The sequence below is a fragment of the Schistocerca nitens genome, chromosome 9 (genome assembly GCF_023898315.1).
Source record: "Schistocerca nitens isolate TAMUIC-IGC-003100 chromosome 9, iqSchNite1.1, whole genome shotgun sequence".
Lineage (NCBI taxonomy): Eukaryota > Metazoa > Arthropoda > Insecta > Orthoptera > Acrididae > Schistocerca > Schistocerca nitens.
This window is the reverse complement of record NC_064622.1, coordinates 34,907,348-34,925,702: the sequence shown is the minus strand read 5'-3', so window position 1 is coordinate 34,925,702 and position 18,355 is coordinate 34,907,348.

Genomic DNA, 18,355 nt, shown 5'->3' with positions numbered 1-18,355 from the left:
AGGACGCTCCAGTGGGTTCGATACAGACAAGAAATCTGAGATTGTCAACACCCTGAAGACGTGCTACAGGCACAATTCAGAATCTTCACCTATTACCACATGTACAAGACGCAAAGGCCACAAACGCACATAATAGTAATGTTAAATCTAATTCTCGAACGTAACTACCGGTAAACACGTCTTAACAAGTGGTTCAACTATAGCACAGAAAACATGCACCCCACAGCACGAAAAGATGCTCACCAAACAAGGCCATATGCTTCCGTCTCTCCACTCTGCCTGCGTATCTGGAGGTGACGAACAGTGGTGTGAAACTAAGGCCATATTGAAATTCGAGCACTGTCTATGCGAGCTATGTGAATCTGGCAATCAAGCCTTCCGAGACTCCAGGTGGTGCCTGCAGTCATAGGTCACCCATAGGTGCCAGTCGGAGCTTCTCAATGGCCTTCCTCCAGCTAGCGGAAAACAGCAACTGAGACCGAGCCAATCCTGCGAGGCATTAGGTCAACGCACCAGGCCGTTTGCATGTCCCCTGGTGGGAGGCTGAGCGGAACGTTGCTTGGATACTGGCAGAGAGGTCACACTCAGGTTTCGATTAGGTATCGAAAGCACGCATGGATGGCGAAGTAACAATCTCTCCATGGGCAATATGACACTAAACCAATCAAATATAACACTCTTTTCACCAGTTGCGACATAGTCGCATATACGAACAGTGATCCAATAATGTCAAATGTTTTTTATTCCAGTCTTTCAAAATGGTTCAAATGGCTCTGAGCACAATGGGACTTAACTTCTGAGGTCATCAGTCCCCTAGAACTCAAAACTACTTAAACCTAACTAACCTAAGGACATCACACACATCCATTCCCGAGGCAGGATTCGAACCTGCAACGGTAGTGGTCGCGAGGTTCCAGACTGTAGCGCCTAGAACCGCTCGGCCACCCCGGCCGGCTATTCCAGTCTTTGATCACAATATCAATTCTTTTGACGATGACCGGTTTCAGTGCGTAATGACCATCCTCAGATCTTTTCTACATCATGTCCTATAGTGATAAGGCCATAATGGCATCGTCAAAACACATAAATGCTGTGCTGACTGTTTTATATGTTTTGACGATGCCATTATGGCCTTATCACTATAGGACATGGCGTAGAAAAGATCTGAGGATGGTCATTACGGACTGAAACCGGTCTTCGTCAAAAGTATTGATATTGTGATCAAAGACTGCAGTAAAAAACATATAACACTCTTATGCTCCATGTCCCAAATGTGTGATACAGGAATTCACTTGAGGAACTTCATAATGGCTTCATCGTGCCTCAAAACCAACACAACACGAACAAGCCTACTTAACCCTCCTCGCCGCACACTGCTTCGCTATGATTTACTGCACCGATAACTGTCATCTTCTTCCCACTAACGGATGTGGCACACAGAATCACCAAGCTTTGTGTTCTGCACGATCTAGCAGTAACCGAACTCGCCTCCGTTTCTTGCCTCTGGCTGTAAGCTGCCGTCTTTTCCTGCACTTTTATTTTTTTGGTCATCAGTCTACTGACTGGTTTGATGCGGCCCGCCACGAATTCCTTTCCTGTGCTAACCTCTTCATCTCAGAGTAGCACTTGCAACGTACGTCCTCAATTATTTGCTTGACGTATTCCAATCTCTGTCTTCCTCTACAGTTTTTGCCCTCTACAGCTCCCTCTAATACCATGGAAGTCATTCCCTCATGTTTTAGCAGGTCCTATCATCCTGTCCCTTCTCCTTATCAGTGTTTTCCACATATTTCTTTCCTCTCCGATTCTGCGTAGAACCTCCTCATTCCTTACCTTATCAGTCCAACTAATTTTCAACATTCGTCTATAGCACCACATCTCAAATGCTTCGATTCTCTTCTGTTCCGGTTTTCCCACAGTCCATGTTTCACTACCATACAATGCTGTACTCCAGACGTACATCCTCAGAAATTTCTTCCTCAAATTAAGGCCGGTATTTGATATTAGTAGACTTCTCTTGGACAGAAATGCCTTTTTTTGCCATAGCGAGTCTGCTTTTCATGTCCTCCTTGCTCCGTCCGTCATTGGTTATTTTATTGCCTAGGTAGCAGACTTCCTTAACTTCATTGACTTCGTGACCATCAATCCTGATGTTAAGTTTCTCGCTGTTCTCATTTCTACTACTTCTCATTGCCTTCGTCTTTCTCCGATTTATTCTCAAACCATACTGTGTACTCATCAGACTGTTCATTCCGTTCAGCAGATCATTTAATTCTTCTTCACTTTCACTCAGGATAGCAATGTCATCAGCGAATCGTATCATTGATATCCTTTCACCTTGTATCTTAATTCCACTCCTGAACCTTTCTTTTATTTCCATCATTGCTTCCTCGATGTACAGATTGAAGAGTAGGGGGGAAAGGCTACAGCCTTGTCTTACACCCTTCTTAATACGAGCACTTCGTTCTTGATCGTCCACTCTCATTATTCCCTCTTGGTTGTTGTACATATTGTATATGACCCGTCTCTCCCTATAGCTTACCCCTACTTTTTTCAGAACCTCGAACAGCTTGCACCATTTTATATTGTCGAACGCTTTTTCCAAATCGACAAATCCTATGAAAGTGTCCTGATTTTTCTTTAGCCTTGCTTCCATTATTAGCCGTAACGTCAGAATTGCCTCTCTCGTCCCTTTACTTTTCCTAAAGCCAAACTGATCGTCACCTAGCGCATCCTCAATTTTCTTTTCCATTCTTCTGTATATTATTCTTGTAAGCAGCTTCGATGCATGAGCTTTTAAGCTGATTGTGCGATAATTCTCGCACTTGTCAGCTCTTGCCGTCTTCGGAATTGCGTGGATGATGCTTTTCCGAAAGTCAGATGGTATGTCGCCAGACTCATATATTCTACACACCAACGTGAATAGTCGTTTTGTTGCCACTTCCCCCAATGATTTTAGAAATTCTGATGGAATGTTATCTATCCCTTCTGCTTTATTTGACCGTAAGTCCTCCAAAGCTCTTTTAAATTCCGATTCTAATACTGGATCCCCTATCTCTTCTAAATCGACTCCTGTTTCTTTTTCTATCACATCAGACAAATCTTCACCCTCATAGAGGCTTTCAATGTATTCTTTCCACCTATCTGCTCTCTCCTCTGCATTTAACAGTGGAATTCCCGTTGCACTCTTAATGTTACCACCGTTGCTTTTAATGTCACCAAAGGCTGTTTTGACTTTCCTGTATGCTGAGTCTGTTCTTCCGACAATCATATCTTTTTCGATGTCTTCACATTTTTCCTGCAGCCATTTTGTCTTAGCTTCCCTGCACTTCCTATTTATTTCATTCCTCAGCGACTTGTATTTCTGTATTCCTGATTTTCCCGGAACATGTTTGTACTTCCTCCTTTCATCAATCAACTGAAGTATTTCTTCTGTTACCCATGGTTTCTTCGCAGTTACCTTCTTTGTACCTATGTTTTCCTTCCCAACTTCTGTGATGGCCCTTTTTAGAGAAGTCCATTCCTCTTCAACTGTACTGCCTACTGCGCTATTCCTTATTGCTGTATCTATAGCGTTGGAGAACTTCAAACGTATCTCGTCATTCCTTAGTACTTCCGTATCCCACTTCTTTGCGTATTGATTCTTCCTGACTAATGTCTTGAACTTCAGCCTACTCTTCATCACTACTATATTGTGATCTGAGTCTATATCTGCTCCTAGGTACGCCTTACAATCCAGTATCTGATTTCGGAATCTCTGTCTTACCATGATGTAATCTAATTGAAATCTTCCCGTATCTCCCGACCTTTTCCAAGTATACCTCCTCCTCTTGTGATTCTTGAACAGGGTATTCGCTATTACTAGCTGAAACTTGTTACAGAAATCAATTAGTCTTTCTCCTCTTTCATTGCTCGTCCCAAGCCCATATTCTCCTGTAAGCTTTTCTTCTACTCTTTCCCCTACAACTGCATTCCAGTCGCCGATGACTATTAGATTTTCGTCCCCCTTTACATACTGCATTACCCTTTCGATATCCTCATACACTTTCTCTATCTGTTCATCTTCAGGTTGCGACGTCGGCATGTATACCTGAACTATCGTTATCGGTGTTGGTCTGCTGTCGATTCTGATTAGAACAACCCAGTCACTGAACTGTTCACAGTAACACACCCTCTGCCCTACCTTCCTATTCATAACGAATCCTACATCTGTTATACCATTTTCTGCTGCTGTTGATATTACCCGATACTCGTCTGACCAGAGACCCTTGTCTTCCTTCCATGTCGTTGATCATTGCTGATTCTTCCGCCTTTAGGGGCAATTTCCCACCCCTAGGACAAGAGAGTGCCCTGAGCCTCTATCCGCTCCTCCGCCCTCTTTGACAAGGCCGTTGGCAAAATGAGGCTGACTTCTTATGCCGGAAGTCGTCGGCCGCCAATGCTGATTATTTATCAAAATTCAGGCAGTGGCGGGGATCGAACCCGGGACCGACGTTTTCGATTACGAATCAAAGACGCTACCCCTAGACCACCTGCACACCAGGAACAAAAGACGCCACATGCTCTCCAAGTTCAAAAGGTCTCTGTACAGCTGTTCACCCCCTGCATTGACCATTACGACCGTGCACAGCACGCTGTGCAGATCCATGGCGCTCTTCATTCCATGTTCCTCGCTTGCTGGCCATCAACGAACTCTAATTGTGGCACTCACTGTGACACGTTCCACAGTTGACTACGGCAAACCCCCTCCGTAGCCACGCCGACAAAAGACAGGTCTGGGCAGACACTGACGCTGCAACACAAGTTGTCTGCCACCGAGCCAGTGGCACGCGGTGCTGGCACAAGGCGATGTCACCTCCCACGCTCCGTACTGTCGCTTCATCTCTGATACAAGAGAAGTAAAAACCTAGATGACAAACAAAAGCTGAACGAAGCGAAAATGAGCGTAAAGAGAGCAATGAGAGAGCGTTCAATGACTTTGCAGGTAAAACTTTGTCAACCGATCTGAGTAAAAACCCCAAGAGGTTTTGGTCGTATGTGAAACTAGTATGTGGGTCAATATCATCTATTGGTTCATTCAGTGACCGTACTGGCACCGAAACGGAAGATAACTCGGATAATGGCGAAATACAGAATTCTGTCTTAAGAAATTGTTTCACCGCGGAAGGTTGTAACATGGTCCCTCGTTTCAATCGACATGCAAACGCCGAAATGGCAGATATTGAGATAACAGATAGAGGAGAAGAAAAAAAAACTGCAATCGCTTAGTAGAGGAAAGGTTTCAGGACCAGATGAGATTCCAATAAGATTCTACAAAGATTATGCGAAAGAACTTTCTCCCCTTCCAGCAGTAATTTGTCGTAGATCGCTTGAGCAATGAAGGGTACCTAGCTACTGGAAGACAGCGCAGGTTGTACTCGTTTTTAATAAGGGCCGTAGGAGAGATGCACACAATTATGGACCTACGCCGTCAACATCAGTCTGTTATAAAATTATGGAACATATTTCATGCTCAAGAATTATGAAGTTTTTGGAGAATGAAAATCTCCTCTATAAAAATCAACATGGATTCCGCAAACAGAGATCCAGCGAAACAAAGCTCGCTCTGTTCCTCCGTAAGATCCACAGCGGCGTATTCAACGGCGCTCAGGTTGATGCCGTGTTCCTAGACTTCAGGAAGGCATTTGGCACCGTCCCACGCTGCTATTTAGTGAAAATATACGAGCTTATCGAGTATCGGAGCAGATTTGTGACTGGATTGAAGACTTCCTTGCATATAGAACTCAACACGTCACTCTTAAGAGAGCGAAATCCACAGATTATTTCCGGAGTACCCCAATGAAGTGTGAGAGGACCGTTACTATTTACAATATATGTAAATGTTCTAGTAGAAAGCGTCGGATGCTCTTTAAGGCTGTTCGCAGATGACAAGGTTGTCTACAACAAAGTAGCAACGCCAAAATATAGTAACGATTTTCAGAATGACTGATGAATGGTGCAGGCTCTGGCAGTTGATCCTGAATGTAAATAAGTGTAACTTATTGCGTATACATAGGAAAAGATATCACCTACTGTACAACAAATCCGTTGATGACAAACAGCTTGAAACAGATCTGCCGTAAAATGTCTAGGAGTAACTCTCCAGAGAGACCTTAAGTGGAATGACGTCATAAAACAAACAGTGCGAAAATCAGATGTCAGAAGAATCTTAAGAAAATGTATATGACCCAGGAAGGAATGAGTAACAAGGCGCTAGTTCGATCGATTCTTGAGTATTGTTCATCAAATTTCGATCCTTACCACGTAGGAAGGGGGGGGGGGGCGGGGGGGTCGCTTAGTCGGCCCAAGAGCGTTACGGAGATCCTCAAAAAACTCCATTGGCAGACGTTACAAGAGAGGTGTTGGGCATCTCGGAGAAATTTCGAGAAAGTACTTCCCGCGAAGAGTCGGACAACATATTGGTTCCACCCACTTACGCCTCGCGGGCTCCACCAGGAAAAAATTCGAGAAATTAGAGGCAGTGCAGAGGCTTGCTGACAATCATTCTTCCAAAGCGCTAATCGCGAGTGGAACAGTGTTGGAGGGCTCAGTCAGTGGTACAAAAAGTACCCTCCGCCACAAACCATTACGTGGTTTGCGGAGTATGACGTAGATGTAGCTGCCATCCCGTGACGACTCTTTGGTCAGCCAAGCCGATACAGAACAAGTATGCCCACTGCACCGTACAAGACCTTTAGTGCTTCACAAGGCCCCCAGTGTTGCCCCAAAAGTCTTCAGCTGCTGCCACAGCGACCGCCAGTGCTGGCCCAAATCGATATTGTGGTGTCACCGCTAGACACCACACTTGCTAGGTGGTAGCTTTAAATCGGCCGCGGTCCATTAGTACATGTCAGACCCGCGTGTCGCCACTGTGTGATCGCAGACCGAGCGCCACCACATGGCAGGTCTAGAGAGACGTACGAGCACTCGCCCCAGTTGTACGGACGACATTGCTAGCGACTACACGTACGAAGCCTTTCTCTCAGTTGCCGAGAGACAGTTAGAATAGCCTTCAGCTAAGTCCATGGCTACGACCTAGCAAGGCGCCATTAACCATATCTGGAGAGAGTCTCACTTGTATTATCAAGAGCGATGTACCGCAGAAGTGAATAAAAGTTAAGTATACGAGAAGCTCCGTTCTTTTCTTTATAGCATTCATAAAGTATCCTGTTTCAGACTTAACGCAAGACGGCGTGAGTTGACGCGTGCCCTTTCGGCTACTTCTCAGTGTGGCGTAGCTAGCTTGTTACGCCACAACAGATATCGTCCGTTTGGCCTGGTACTGCAGACTTCTGTTCCAATTCCAGCAGATACCTGGCCAGGCCACTGAAGGCCACCATTACAATGACGGGCTTCCTGCGATGTGCCGCAGGATGGTCAGCCATTCCCACAGTGTACCCGGTGTTGGCCACAGTCGATGTAGCTGGTTTCTCTCCGTACAGCAGACGGACTTTTGCTGACTTGCACATAACCAGGAAACACCAGGGTTGTGATACTACTGCCCTTGTGTTGCCGCGCACAGTCTCTGGCACGAATCGAGACTCTCACACATGCTGGTGCGATAGACTGAGCCAGTGGGAGGAGAAGCTCCCGCAATACTCAGTTTCACGCCTCAGTACAGAGAGTATGACAGAATCCGAAACGTGAATTGACCTGGGTAAAGGTAAGCATAAGATGTAATCGGATGATTTTATTGGTCACCTGTCTCAATAACCGCGGTGGCAGAGCGCTTCAGAGAATACGTGGAGAATATTGCGAGTAAGTTTGTAAGTAGGCTGTTTAGGTTTTTTTATTGGTAACGCCACCTCTGTATGAAAATCACTGGCTGTGCTGTGTGCAGTCTGTGGCTGCTTTGCATTGTTATAATACTCGCCATTGTAGTGTTAGGCAGCTGGCTGTGAACAGCGCGTAGCGTTGCGCAGTTGGAGGCGAGCCGCCAGCAGTGGTGGATGTGGGGAGAGAGATGGCGGAGTTTTGAAATTTGTCGTGAACTGCTATATTTATATATGATGATATCAAGGTAAATACATTGTTTGTTCTCTATTAATATCTTTCATTTGCTAACTATCCCTATCAGTAGTTAGTGCCTTCAGTAGTTTGAATCTTTTATTTAGCTGGCAGTAGTGCCGTTCGCTGTATTGCAGTAGCTTGAGTAGCGAAGATTTTTGTCAGGGAAGTGATTTGTGAAAGGTATAGTTTAATGTTAGTCAGGGCTATTCTTTTGTAGAGATTTTTGAAAGTCAGATTGCGTTGCGCTAAAAAAATATTGTGTATCAGGTTAAGGACAGTCGTGTATAATTGATCAAAGGGGAAGTTTCAAGTTTTCCGACCATACCGATGTAATAGGGAAAGATTTCAATTTCCCAGCTATATAAAGAGAGAGCCAAGCAATTAAAACTCGTGGCAGAGAGAATATGTCGTGAGAGATCGTTTTGAATGTCTTCTGAGAATTACTTCGAGCAGACAGAGAACCAAACCGTTAGGGTAACATTTTAAATCTCCGATTAACTAAAGCACTCAAGCTTTCCAAGTCAGCTGATGTAGAAGATGGCATCGTACGGCTGTTGTATTATCGATGATTACATGTGTTACATAGTTTGTCAAAAAATGTAGGAAAACAGTTTTGCTTAGCACGAATGAGAGGTAACAAATTCCAAAATATCTGAGTGTTTCTGACACGTTTATAATTGGCTGATCCATGGCACTGGGGGACATAAGTGACAAGACAATACAAAACATCGGTCAGCAGGGCCTTAGGTTATACTGACAAGCAGTAGACTACTGGAATTCAAATGGTTCAAATGGCTCTAAGCACTATGGGACTTAACATCTGAGGTCATCAGTCTCTTAGAACTACTTAAACTAAACTAAACTAAGGATATCATACACATCCATGTCCGAGGCTAGATTCGAACCTGCGACCGTAGCAGCAGCGCGGTTCCCGACTAAAGCGCCTCGAACCGGTCGGCCGCAGCGGCTGGCCCACTGGCATTCTACTCTCTTTTTTTTAAGCTGATTTAAGAACGTAACATTCTGTATAAACTAACCATAACCCATTGTCTTGCCCTAGTACTACTGGCGCTCCACCAAACCTTTGGCCGCAAGGAGATTATCAGTCGCTTTAATGTCGTTTGATGTGAGCTGGAGGCGATCTCTGCTAGATATGTGGCCAAAATGCTGAACATGCATTTGGAAAAAAAAATATATCTTCATCTATGTTTCGCCCAGAAGCTCTTAGCTGTTTTAATTTGATGACGTACTGCTCCTGTATAGACTAAGTGATTATAACGTCTGGCAGATACTTTGTAACATACGGTATACCCTACGTATGCTAGTCTACATATTTCTTCAAATATTGCAGGATCATTGATGTAGTGCCATGGGCATACTGATTAACACAAAATAGTTTCATTTTAATTTAAAAGTTTTCTGAGTACTGCGCTAAGTCATATTGTAAAATAACTACGAGGGCAGTTCAATAAGTAATGCAACACATTTTTTTTCTGAAACAGGGGTTGTTTTATTCAGCATTGAAATACACCAGGTTATTCCCCAATCTTCTAGCTACACAACACTATTTTTCAACGTAATCTCCATTCAATGCTACGGCCTTACGCCACCTTGAAATGAGGGCCTGTATGCCAGCACGGTACCATTCCACTGGTCGATGTCGGAGCCAACGTCGTACTGCATCAATAACTTCTTCATCATCCGCGTAGTGCCTCCCACGGATTGCGTCCTTCATTGGGCCAAACATATGGAAATCCGACGGTGCGAGATCGGGGCTGTAGGGTGCATGAGGAAGAACAGTCCACTGAAGTTTTGTGAGCTCCTCTCGGTGCGAAGACTTGTGTGAGGTCTTGCGTTGTCATGAAGAAGGAGAAGTTCGTTCAGATTTTTGTGCCTACGAACACGCTGAAGTCGTTTCTTCAATTTCTGAAGAGTAGCACAATACACTTCAGAGTTGATCGTTTGACCATGGGGAAGGACATCGAACAGAATAACCCCTTCAGCGTCCCAGAAGACTGTAACCACGACTTTACCGGCTGAGGGTATGGCTTTAAACTTTTTCTTGGTAGGGGAGTGGGTGTGGCGCCACTCCATTGATTGCCGTTTTGTTTCAGGTTCGAAGTGATGAACCCATGTTTCATCGCCTGTAACAATCTTTGACAAGAAATTGTCACCCTCAGCCACATGACGAGCAAGCAATTCCGCACAGATGGTTCTCCTTTGCTCTTTATGGTGTTCGGTTAGACAACGAGGGACCCAGCGGGAACAAACCTTTGAATATCTCAACTGGTGAACAATTGTGACAGCACTACCAACAGAGATGTCAAGTTGAGCACTGAGTTGTTTGATGGTGATCCGTCGATCATCTCGAACGAGTGTGTTCGCACGCTCCGCCATTGCAGGAGTCACAGCTGTGCACGGCCGGCCCGCACGCGGGAGATCAGACAGTCTTGCTTGACCTTGCGGCGATGATGACACACGCTTTGCCCAACGACTCACCGTGCTTTTGTCCACTGCCAGATCACCGTAGACATTCTGCAAGCGCCTATGAATATCTGAGATGCCCTGGTTTTCCGCCAAAAGAAACTCGATCACTGCCCGTTGTATGCAACGCACATCCGTTACAGACGCCATTTTAACAGCTCCGTGCAGCGCTGCCACCTGTCGGAAGTCAATGAAACTATACGAGACGAAGCGGGAATGTTTGAAAATATTCCACAAGAAATTTCCGGTTTTTTCAACCAAAATTGGCCGAGAAAAAAAATGTGTTGCATTACTTATTGAACTGCCCTCGTATCTCTGGATGAAACCGACGTTTCGGCGATCGTCACAGTGGCCTTTTTCTGGGCCTAATGCTGTATTTTGTCTTTCAGGGGCCGGCCGCCGTGGTCTCGCGGTTATAGGCGCGCAGTCCGGAACCGTGTGACTGCTACGGTCGCAGGTTCGAATCCTGCCTCGGGCATGGATGTGTGTGATGTCCTTAGGTTAGTTAGGTTTAAGTAGTTGTAAGTTCTAGGGGACTAATGACCACAGCAGTTGAGTCCCATAGTGCTCAGAGCCATTTGAACCATTTTGTCTTTCAGGGACGAGGAGACTGGTAAGCAGCGTATTTAGCTTTTCTTGTGCTCTCAGTTTAATTCTTAAGTTGTTTGCGTGTCTTTGTGTGCTTGTAAAGTTTAATTAGGTGACTATCGAGTCACATAGTCAACTTTTTCTGTTTGTTTTCATAATTTAATCGTGAAAAATAGTAGTAGTGTTATGAATAGGTTGTGTGCGTACTGCGTGCGGAGCTGATTGCATTTCGTGACAGCTGAAGACGCTTATGGCCACGGTCAGTGGTCTGCAGGCCGCTGCCTCGGAGTATGACAGCAGCGAAGACACTGGTGCGTCACGTGGGATACCTCAGGTGTTACCTGTTTCGCCCACCGATTCTGCTGTCGGAGCACCTTTCAGCCGACACCAGACATCCGCGTTCACTGCCAGGTGAGTAGCCGATTGTTACGAGGTCTCGCCGCTCGAAGTGGAGAGCCAGTGTGGAGGCTGACCGTCTGGCTTCGACCATCCACCCTGTGAGTGGACAGGTGGCCGCTCCTTCAGCAGTGTGCGAGTGGGCACATCGCTGGAGGAGGCATTGCTTGTGGCTGTCGAGCGTGCAGGGTGTTTCGGCTCACATCTGCACCAATCGCCTGGGCTCTGAGGCTACTCGTGTGGGAATTCGTGAAGACTGCTCACCTCGCTTGCCGGGTGCAAACTGAGATCACAATTTGCAGAATCGCACTCAGAGGCGAATGGGATCTTCTGGTTTGGAGCGGAGATAGACACCCTATCGATTCTGTGACAGTCGTGGTTGCTGATTTCTGGACCTGCATTATGGGGTGGAAAGTTTTAGAACTCCCCGGGTGGGTAAGGGGTGCACTGCACAAAAGAAGCAGCTACTCGGGTAGCGAAATTGTTGAAGAGTGCGCATAGGGTTTTTTAGCCTAGGTGGTAATTTTGTGGTGAATGCTCACCAGTCGATACTCGTAGAGGGGAATCAAATCGCATATACAGTAAAGAAACTTCGACTGTCAAAATTTTAACAGTAAATTGTTGAAATATCCGTAATAGATTTCCTGAAGTTACTGCCCTGCAGGAAATCTGTCGCGCTCAAATTATTCTCGAAACCGAGAGGTGGCTCAAGTCCGAAGTAGAAAGCTCTGAAATATTTAGTAAGGCATGGACCATATGTCTAAAAGACAGATTAGACACCATAGCAGGTGGAAAAAAAACATTGTTTGTATCGTAGTCTAAACTAAGTTATCTGGAAACTAGTACCAAGCCTAGGTGAACTCAAGTTAATTATCGAAAGTTTTTACCGCCCAACTGATTCCGGCTTCGGGGTGCACTCAGCCTCGTGTAGCCAATCGAGAAGATACTCGACCGAGCAATAGCGGCTCAGGTCAAAGAAAACCATCATAACGACTGGGAGAGCGGTGTGCTGACCACACGCCCCTTCTCTCTGCATCCTCTACCGAGGATGATACGGCGGTCGGATGGTCCCGATGGGCCACTTGTGGCCTGAAGACGGAGTGCTTAAATGATTCCGGCGTAACAGTTGTAGAATCATTCAAGGGAAGTCTACGCTCAGTGGCGCAGAAGAACCCATATCATGCCATATTAGTTGGAAGCAACTTTAATCTGCCGACTGGGACGTCTATCAGTTCACTACACGTGGCACAAAAAGGCAGTGTTATCAAGAACTTTGGAACACGCTTTCCGGAAACTGCCTTGAACAGCTAGTTACACAACTCACACGCAGTGGAAATATCTTAGACTTTGTACTTACAAACAGGACTGACCTTATCAACAGTGTCAGTATAGTGACAGGGAGTCGTGTTCACGATGTCATCATAACAACGATCGTTAATAAAGTTAATAAATCCGTCAAGAAAGATAGGAGAATATTTATGCTAGAAAAGGCAGATAAGCAGTTGTTAGCATTCCACTTAGAAAATGAATGGACATCATTCATCTCTAAGAAACGGAAGCAGAGGAATGAGGGGCAAAGTTTAAACTTTTTTTATTCGAATTCTGGAGACGTATGTGCCCAGTAAGTGGTTTAAGAATGGAAACGACCCTCGGTGGTTTAATAATAAATTTCAAAAAATTCTGAGGATGCACAGATTGTGCCACAAAAAAAAAAAAAAACACGCGATTGTTGACGGACCAGAGTTAGTAGAAATTTATGTGGCCATAAGAAGATCAATGTGTGAAGCATATAACAACTTCCACAAGTCATATCTTAGCGAAAGATCTTGCCGACAACCTGAGAAAATTCCAGTCACACGTGAAATCAGCAATCCAGCCAAAGACATCTACCCAGTCACCAGTCTGAGGTGGCAATAGAAATCAGCAAAAGGAAAGTTGAAGTTTTAAATTTCGCGTTTAAGAAATCGTTCAATCATGTGGATCATCCAAACATATCTTTGTACAGTCCTCCGCAGGGGGAACAAAGAAATAGGAATCCCTGGCTTAGAGATGCAACTGAAAAAATTGAAAATAAGTAAGGCGCAAGGTCCAGGTGGAATCCCAAATCGGTGTTACAGACAGTACTCTGCAGCACTGACCCATTAATTAGATTGCGTTTATCACGAATCTCTTACCCATCCAAAAGTCCCAAACGATTGGAGAGAAGCGCAAGTGGTTACTGTTTATACGAAAGGTAAAAGAACTGACCTGCGTAATTACGAACCCCTTGTCTAGGGGTAGCGTCTATGATTAGTAATGAAACCGACCGTGGCACCCTTTTAGAAACTCATCATTGTTTAAACTTGGAATAAAAATCATCATCACTGCTGGACGATGACTTCCAGCGTAAGAAACCACCCTCATTCAACCGGTGCCCTTGTCAAAGACGGGGTTGAGGAGCGGACTGACGTTCACGGCACTTTCTTGCCCTTGGAGGTGGGAAACTTCCCTAATAGGCTGAAGAATCAACAATGATCAACGGCATGAGGATGCAGAAGGCAATGGAAACCACTGCGTTAAAGACACACAGTGTGTATCTACAGCTCATGTGGCCCATAATTCAAAAAGCGTCATGACGATCTCTGCATTGAAACTTCCTGGCAGATTAAAACTGTGTGCTGGACCGAGACTCGAACTCGGGACCTTTGCCTTTCGCGGGCAAGTGCTCTACCACTGAGCTACCCAAGTACGATCCACGACCCGTCCCGAATTCGAGTCTCGGCCCAGCACACAGTTTTAATCTGCCAGGAAGTTTCATAGCAGCGCAGACTCCGCTGCAAAGTGAGAATCTCATTCTGATCTCTCCATTGGTAAACGATTCTGGAATAATCCCTCATTCGAGTCTCCGGAAAGGAGATGACCATGAGAAGAAGAATGAATACCCAACGAAAGGATAACGTTCTACGTTTTGGGGTGTGGAATGTCAAAAGTTTGGACGTAGTAGGGAAGCTAGCTGTAGTGGGGCTCAGTGAAGTGAAATGAAAAGAAGGCAAGGATTTCTGGTAGGCCAAGTAGGATTCGTTGTGAATAGGAAGGCAGGACAGAGAGTGGGTTACTGTGAACAGTTTAGTGACAGAGTTATTCTCATCAAAATCGACAACAAACCAACACTGACAACAATAATTCAGGTATGCTGATATTCTTCACGGGTTGTAGACGGATCATGTCGTCGTCCAAACACAGTATCTCATAGTTCAGGTATGCTTGCCGACATCATAAGCAGAAGATGAAGAGGAAGTATATGAGGATATTGAGCGGGTGAGTCAGTGTGTGATGGATGGAAATCTAATAGTCATGAGGGATTGGAACGCGGTTAAGGGGAAGGAGTAGAAGGAAGGTTTAGGGGAGAATATTGGCTTGGTAGTAGGACTAAGAAAGGAGAAAGCCTAACTGAGTTCCGCAAAAAAATTCAAATGGTAGCAGCGAATACTCTGTTCAAGAATTACAAGAGGAAGACGTATACTTGTAAGAGGCCAGAAGATACAGGAAGATTCCAGTTAGATTGCATATCGGTCAGGCAGGGACTACGAAATCAGAAATTATATTGTCAGACGTATCCAGGAGATGGTATAGAGTCACATCACATATTGGTAATGGTGAAGAGTAAGCTGAAGTTCAATAGAGTAGTCAGCTAGAATCAATGCGCAAAGTAGTAGGATACGGAAGTACTAAGGAATGAAGAGATATGTCTGAAGTTCTCTGAGGCTATAGATACAGCGATAGTGAATAGCTCAGTAGACAGTTCAGTTGAAGAGGAATGGATATTTCTAAAAAGGGCAGTCTCGGAAGAAATTTAAGGTGAAAGGATAGTGAAGTTAAGATTCACTTGTGACGTTGCTACCCTCAGTGAAAGTGAAGAAAAATTACAGGATCTGTTGAATGGAATGAACAGTCTGATGGATATAAATATGGACTGAGAGTAAATCGAAGTAAGACGAAAGTAATGAAATGTAGCAGAAATGAGAACAGCGGGGAACTTAACATCATAGTTGGTGATCACGAAGAAGAAGAAGTTAAGGAATTCTGCTACCTGGGTAGCGAAATAACCCATGACAGACGGAATTAGAAGGACATAAAAAGCAGACCAGCACTGGAAAACAATCATTTCTGAACATGAGAAGTCTATTAGTATCAAAATGGTTCAAATGGCTCTGAGCACTATGGGACTCAACTTCTGAGGTCATTAGTCCCCTAGAACTTAGAACTAGTTAAACCTAACTAACCTAAGTACATCACAAACATCCATGCCCGAGGCAGGATTCGAACCTGCGACCGTAGCGGTCTTGCGGTTCCAGACTGCAGCGCCTTTAACCGCACGGCCACTTCGGCCGGCTTTAGTATCAAACATAGACTTTAATTTTATAGAGAAATTTCTGAGAATTTACTTTCGGAGCACAGCATTGCATAGAAGTGAAACATGGACTGCGGGAAAACCGGAACCAAAGATCGAAGCATCTGAGATGTGGTGCCACAGTCGAATGTTGAAAATTAGTTGGGCTGATAAGGTAAGGAAAGAGGAGGTTTCTCCCCAGAAATACGTGGAAAACGCTGGCAAGAAGAAGGGACAGTGAGTAAACTCTGGGTACTAGAGGGAGCTGCAAAGAGTAAAAACTGTAGAGGAAGCAAGAGATTGGAATGTGTACAGTAACTAACTGAGGTCTTAGATCGGACGTGAGATTCTGAGATGAGGAGGTTGACCCAGGACAGAAATTCATGATAGGATGCATCAACCAAATAAGAAGACTGATGACTCAAAAAAAAATATACGCTTTACCGTGTAAGAATGTAAAAGACAGGACACGGTGGTGTCTTGTAGCGCTTACAGGCAAAGCATCGACTGGGCAGTTCTTCACGCCAAGTACACAAGTTTTCGTTTCTTGACTTCGAGGTCGTACATTTCCAGTATTTCCTTGAAGTACATATAGCAAACGTAATTGTAGGGTGTAACTGTAGTGTATCTGCGATGTCGCAACAGTATTTTACCAGTTACACAAGCACTTTACCAATTTCTCGATTTGACATGCTAACAAACCGCCATTTCTTTTTTACCAGTTTTCCTGTTGTACACCCAGTACTACCAATTCCCGGCTTCAGTGCCACTGAACTAGTTTTTGCAGACTATGCAATGACGTCGTTACTTTATACTGCTGTGATTTTTCACTGGTATGTGTGTCTCAAGTGAGACAGCGATGTAGCACAACGTGACGTATATGTGTAGCACATGTGTGATGCCGTCAGACACTTTTGGCCAAAAAAATTGATTTACTATAACTAATATCTGAGCAATGAGCTAGAATGAAGAGCGTACTTCCTCGAAAGCAGTGGGAACCCCTTCATCCTTGAAGTATAAATAGGAAATGATGACACTTTTGCAATAATATTATAAAAAAATTGTTCGAAGGGTGAGGAAGTGAGTTTGAATTCTATTGGCTGACAGAATGATGACAAGGACGAGAGCAACATGCGGGGCAGAGCGCTGGGGGTGGGGGTTGAGGTTCACAGTGGGGGTTAAGGGTGGCCTTGATAATAAGAAGGTGCTTATGTTGATATCAGTTAATTCCTGGCTCTTTCTCTCTCTGGCCTACTGGCGTCTTCAGTTCAAGTTTGATCATTTCTGACTCCCACGGAGGATACTGTATGTCCCAGCAAGAGAGTGTCTCTAATTGTGCAAATTTCACTTGAAGAATCTGACCGTAAATCCGGCCTTCCACACACGCTTGAGTACTTCCCTAACATGCCCTATTTGTTTTGGACAATCCCGACTAAAAATGACTAAATAATCCAAGTAACAATACATGCAAGTGAACTTCATATCAGAGAAAACGTTGTCCAACATGCGTGACAACACCGCTGCCCCGATTGAGAGGCCGAACGGAACCCAATCGTACTCGTAAAGATTTCAGTCGGTCACAAAGATAATTGCTGGCTTAAATTCTCCTGCTAACGGCAGCTGAAAATATGCCTAGTTAAGATCAAATGTTGTATACACTTCAGCTTTCTAGAAGCTCGCAAAGAAAAAGTGTAAATCCGGCAAAGGAAAGGATTGCAAGAAGATTTTCTCATTAAGCACGCGATAATCAACCACTGACCTAACCAACCCTTCAGTTTCAGGACTAAGAAAATGTAAAATGACTTAGATGATCTAATCACACCATCCCTCAAATTTCATCCCCTGCCACCTGTAATGGTTTCACTCAGTTCTATTTTATACTCGGCCAGGTCTAGCCGGTTAGTAAGAACATTCTTAAATTCCCGATATAACTGTTCCAACTGCTCCCGCTTTTCACCGATTAAATTACTTAATTCGAAGATTAGAATCACGACTGATAACCACCGTGGGTACACCAACTTGTACAACATGTTTACAAAATTCAAAATTGCAATGCGGCTCAAACTGAAAGAAAACTCCCTGTCACTTCAGTTAGGGACTACCCCACGCGGTAAACGAAATTCGCCCTCACAATCATTAGTACTGATAATTCTTCCGCCACCAAGACCTGAAAGTGCCATGTAAATTTGTTAATGCATAAGGTTACGTCCAGGTCTCCCAATAAAAACATATTACTTAACTGACTACCTTTGCACACTTCCTCCTTGCGTCATAGGGATCCAAACTTATAAGTCACTTTATCTGTATTATAAAATTCCTTATTAACCAATGTCGCGAAACAGCTCGTGTCCAGCAGTGCACAAACAGGTTCTCATTAATCTCCCTGCATATAAAAGCATCCCGAGGGGAGGGGGCCGCAAATATCTTCTTACAGCCTGAGACGGTTTCTCAGCCCCCTCTTTCTCTGGC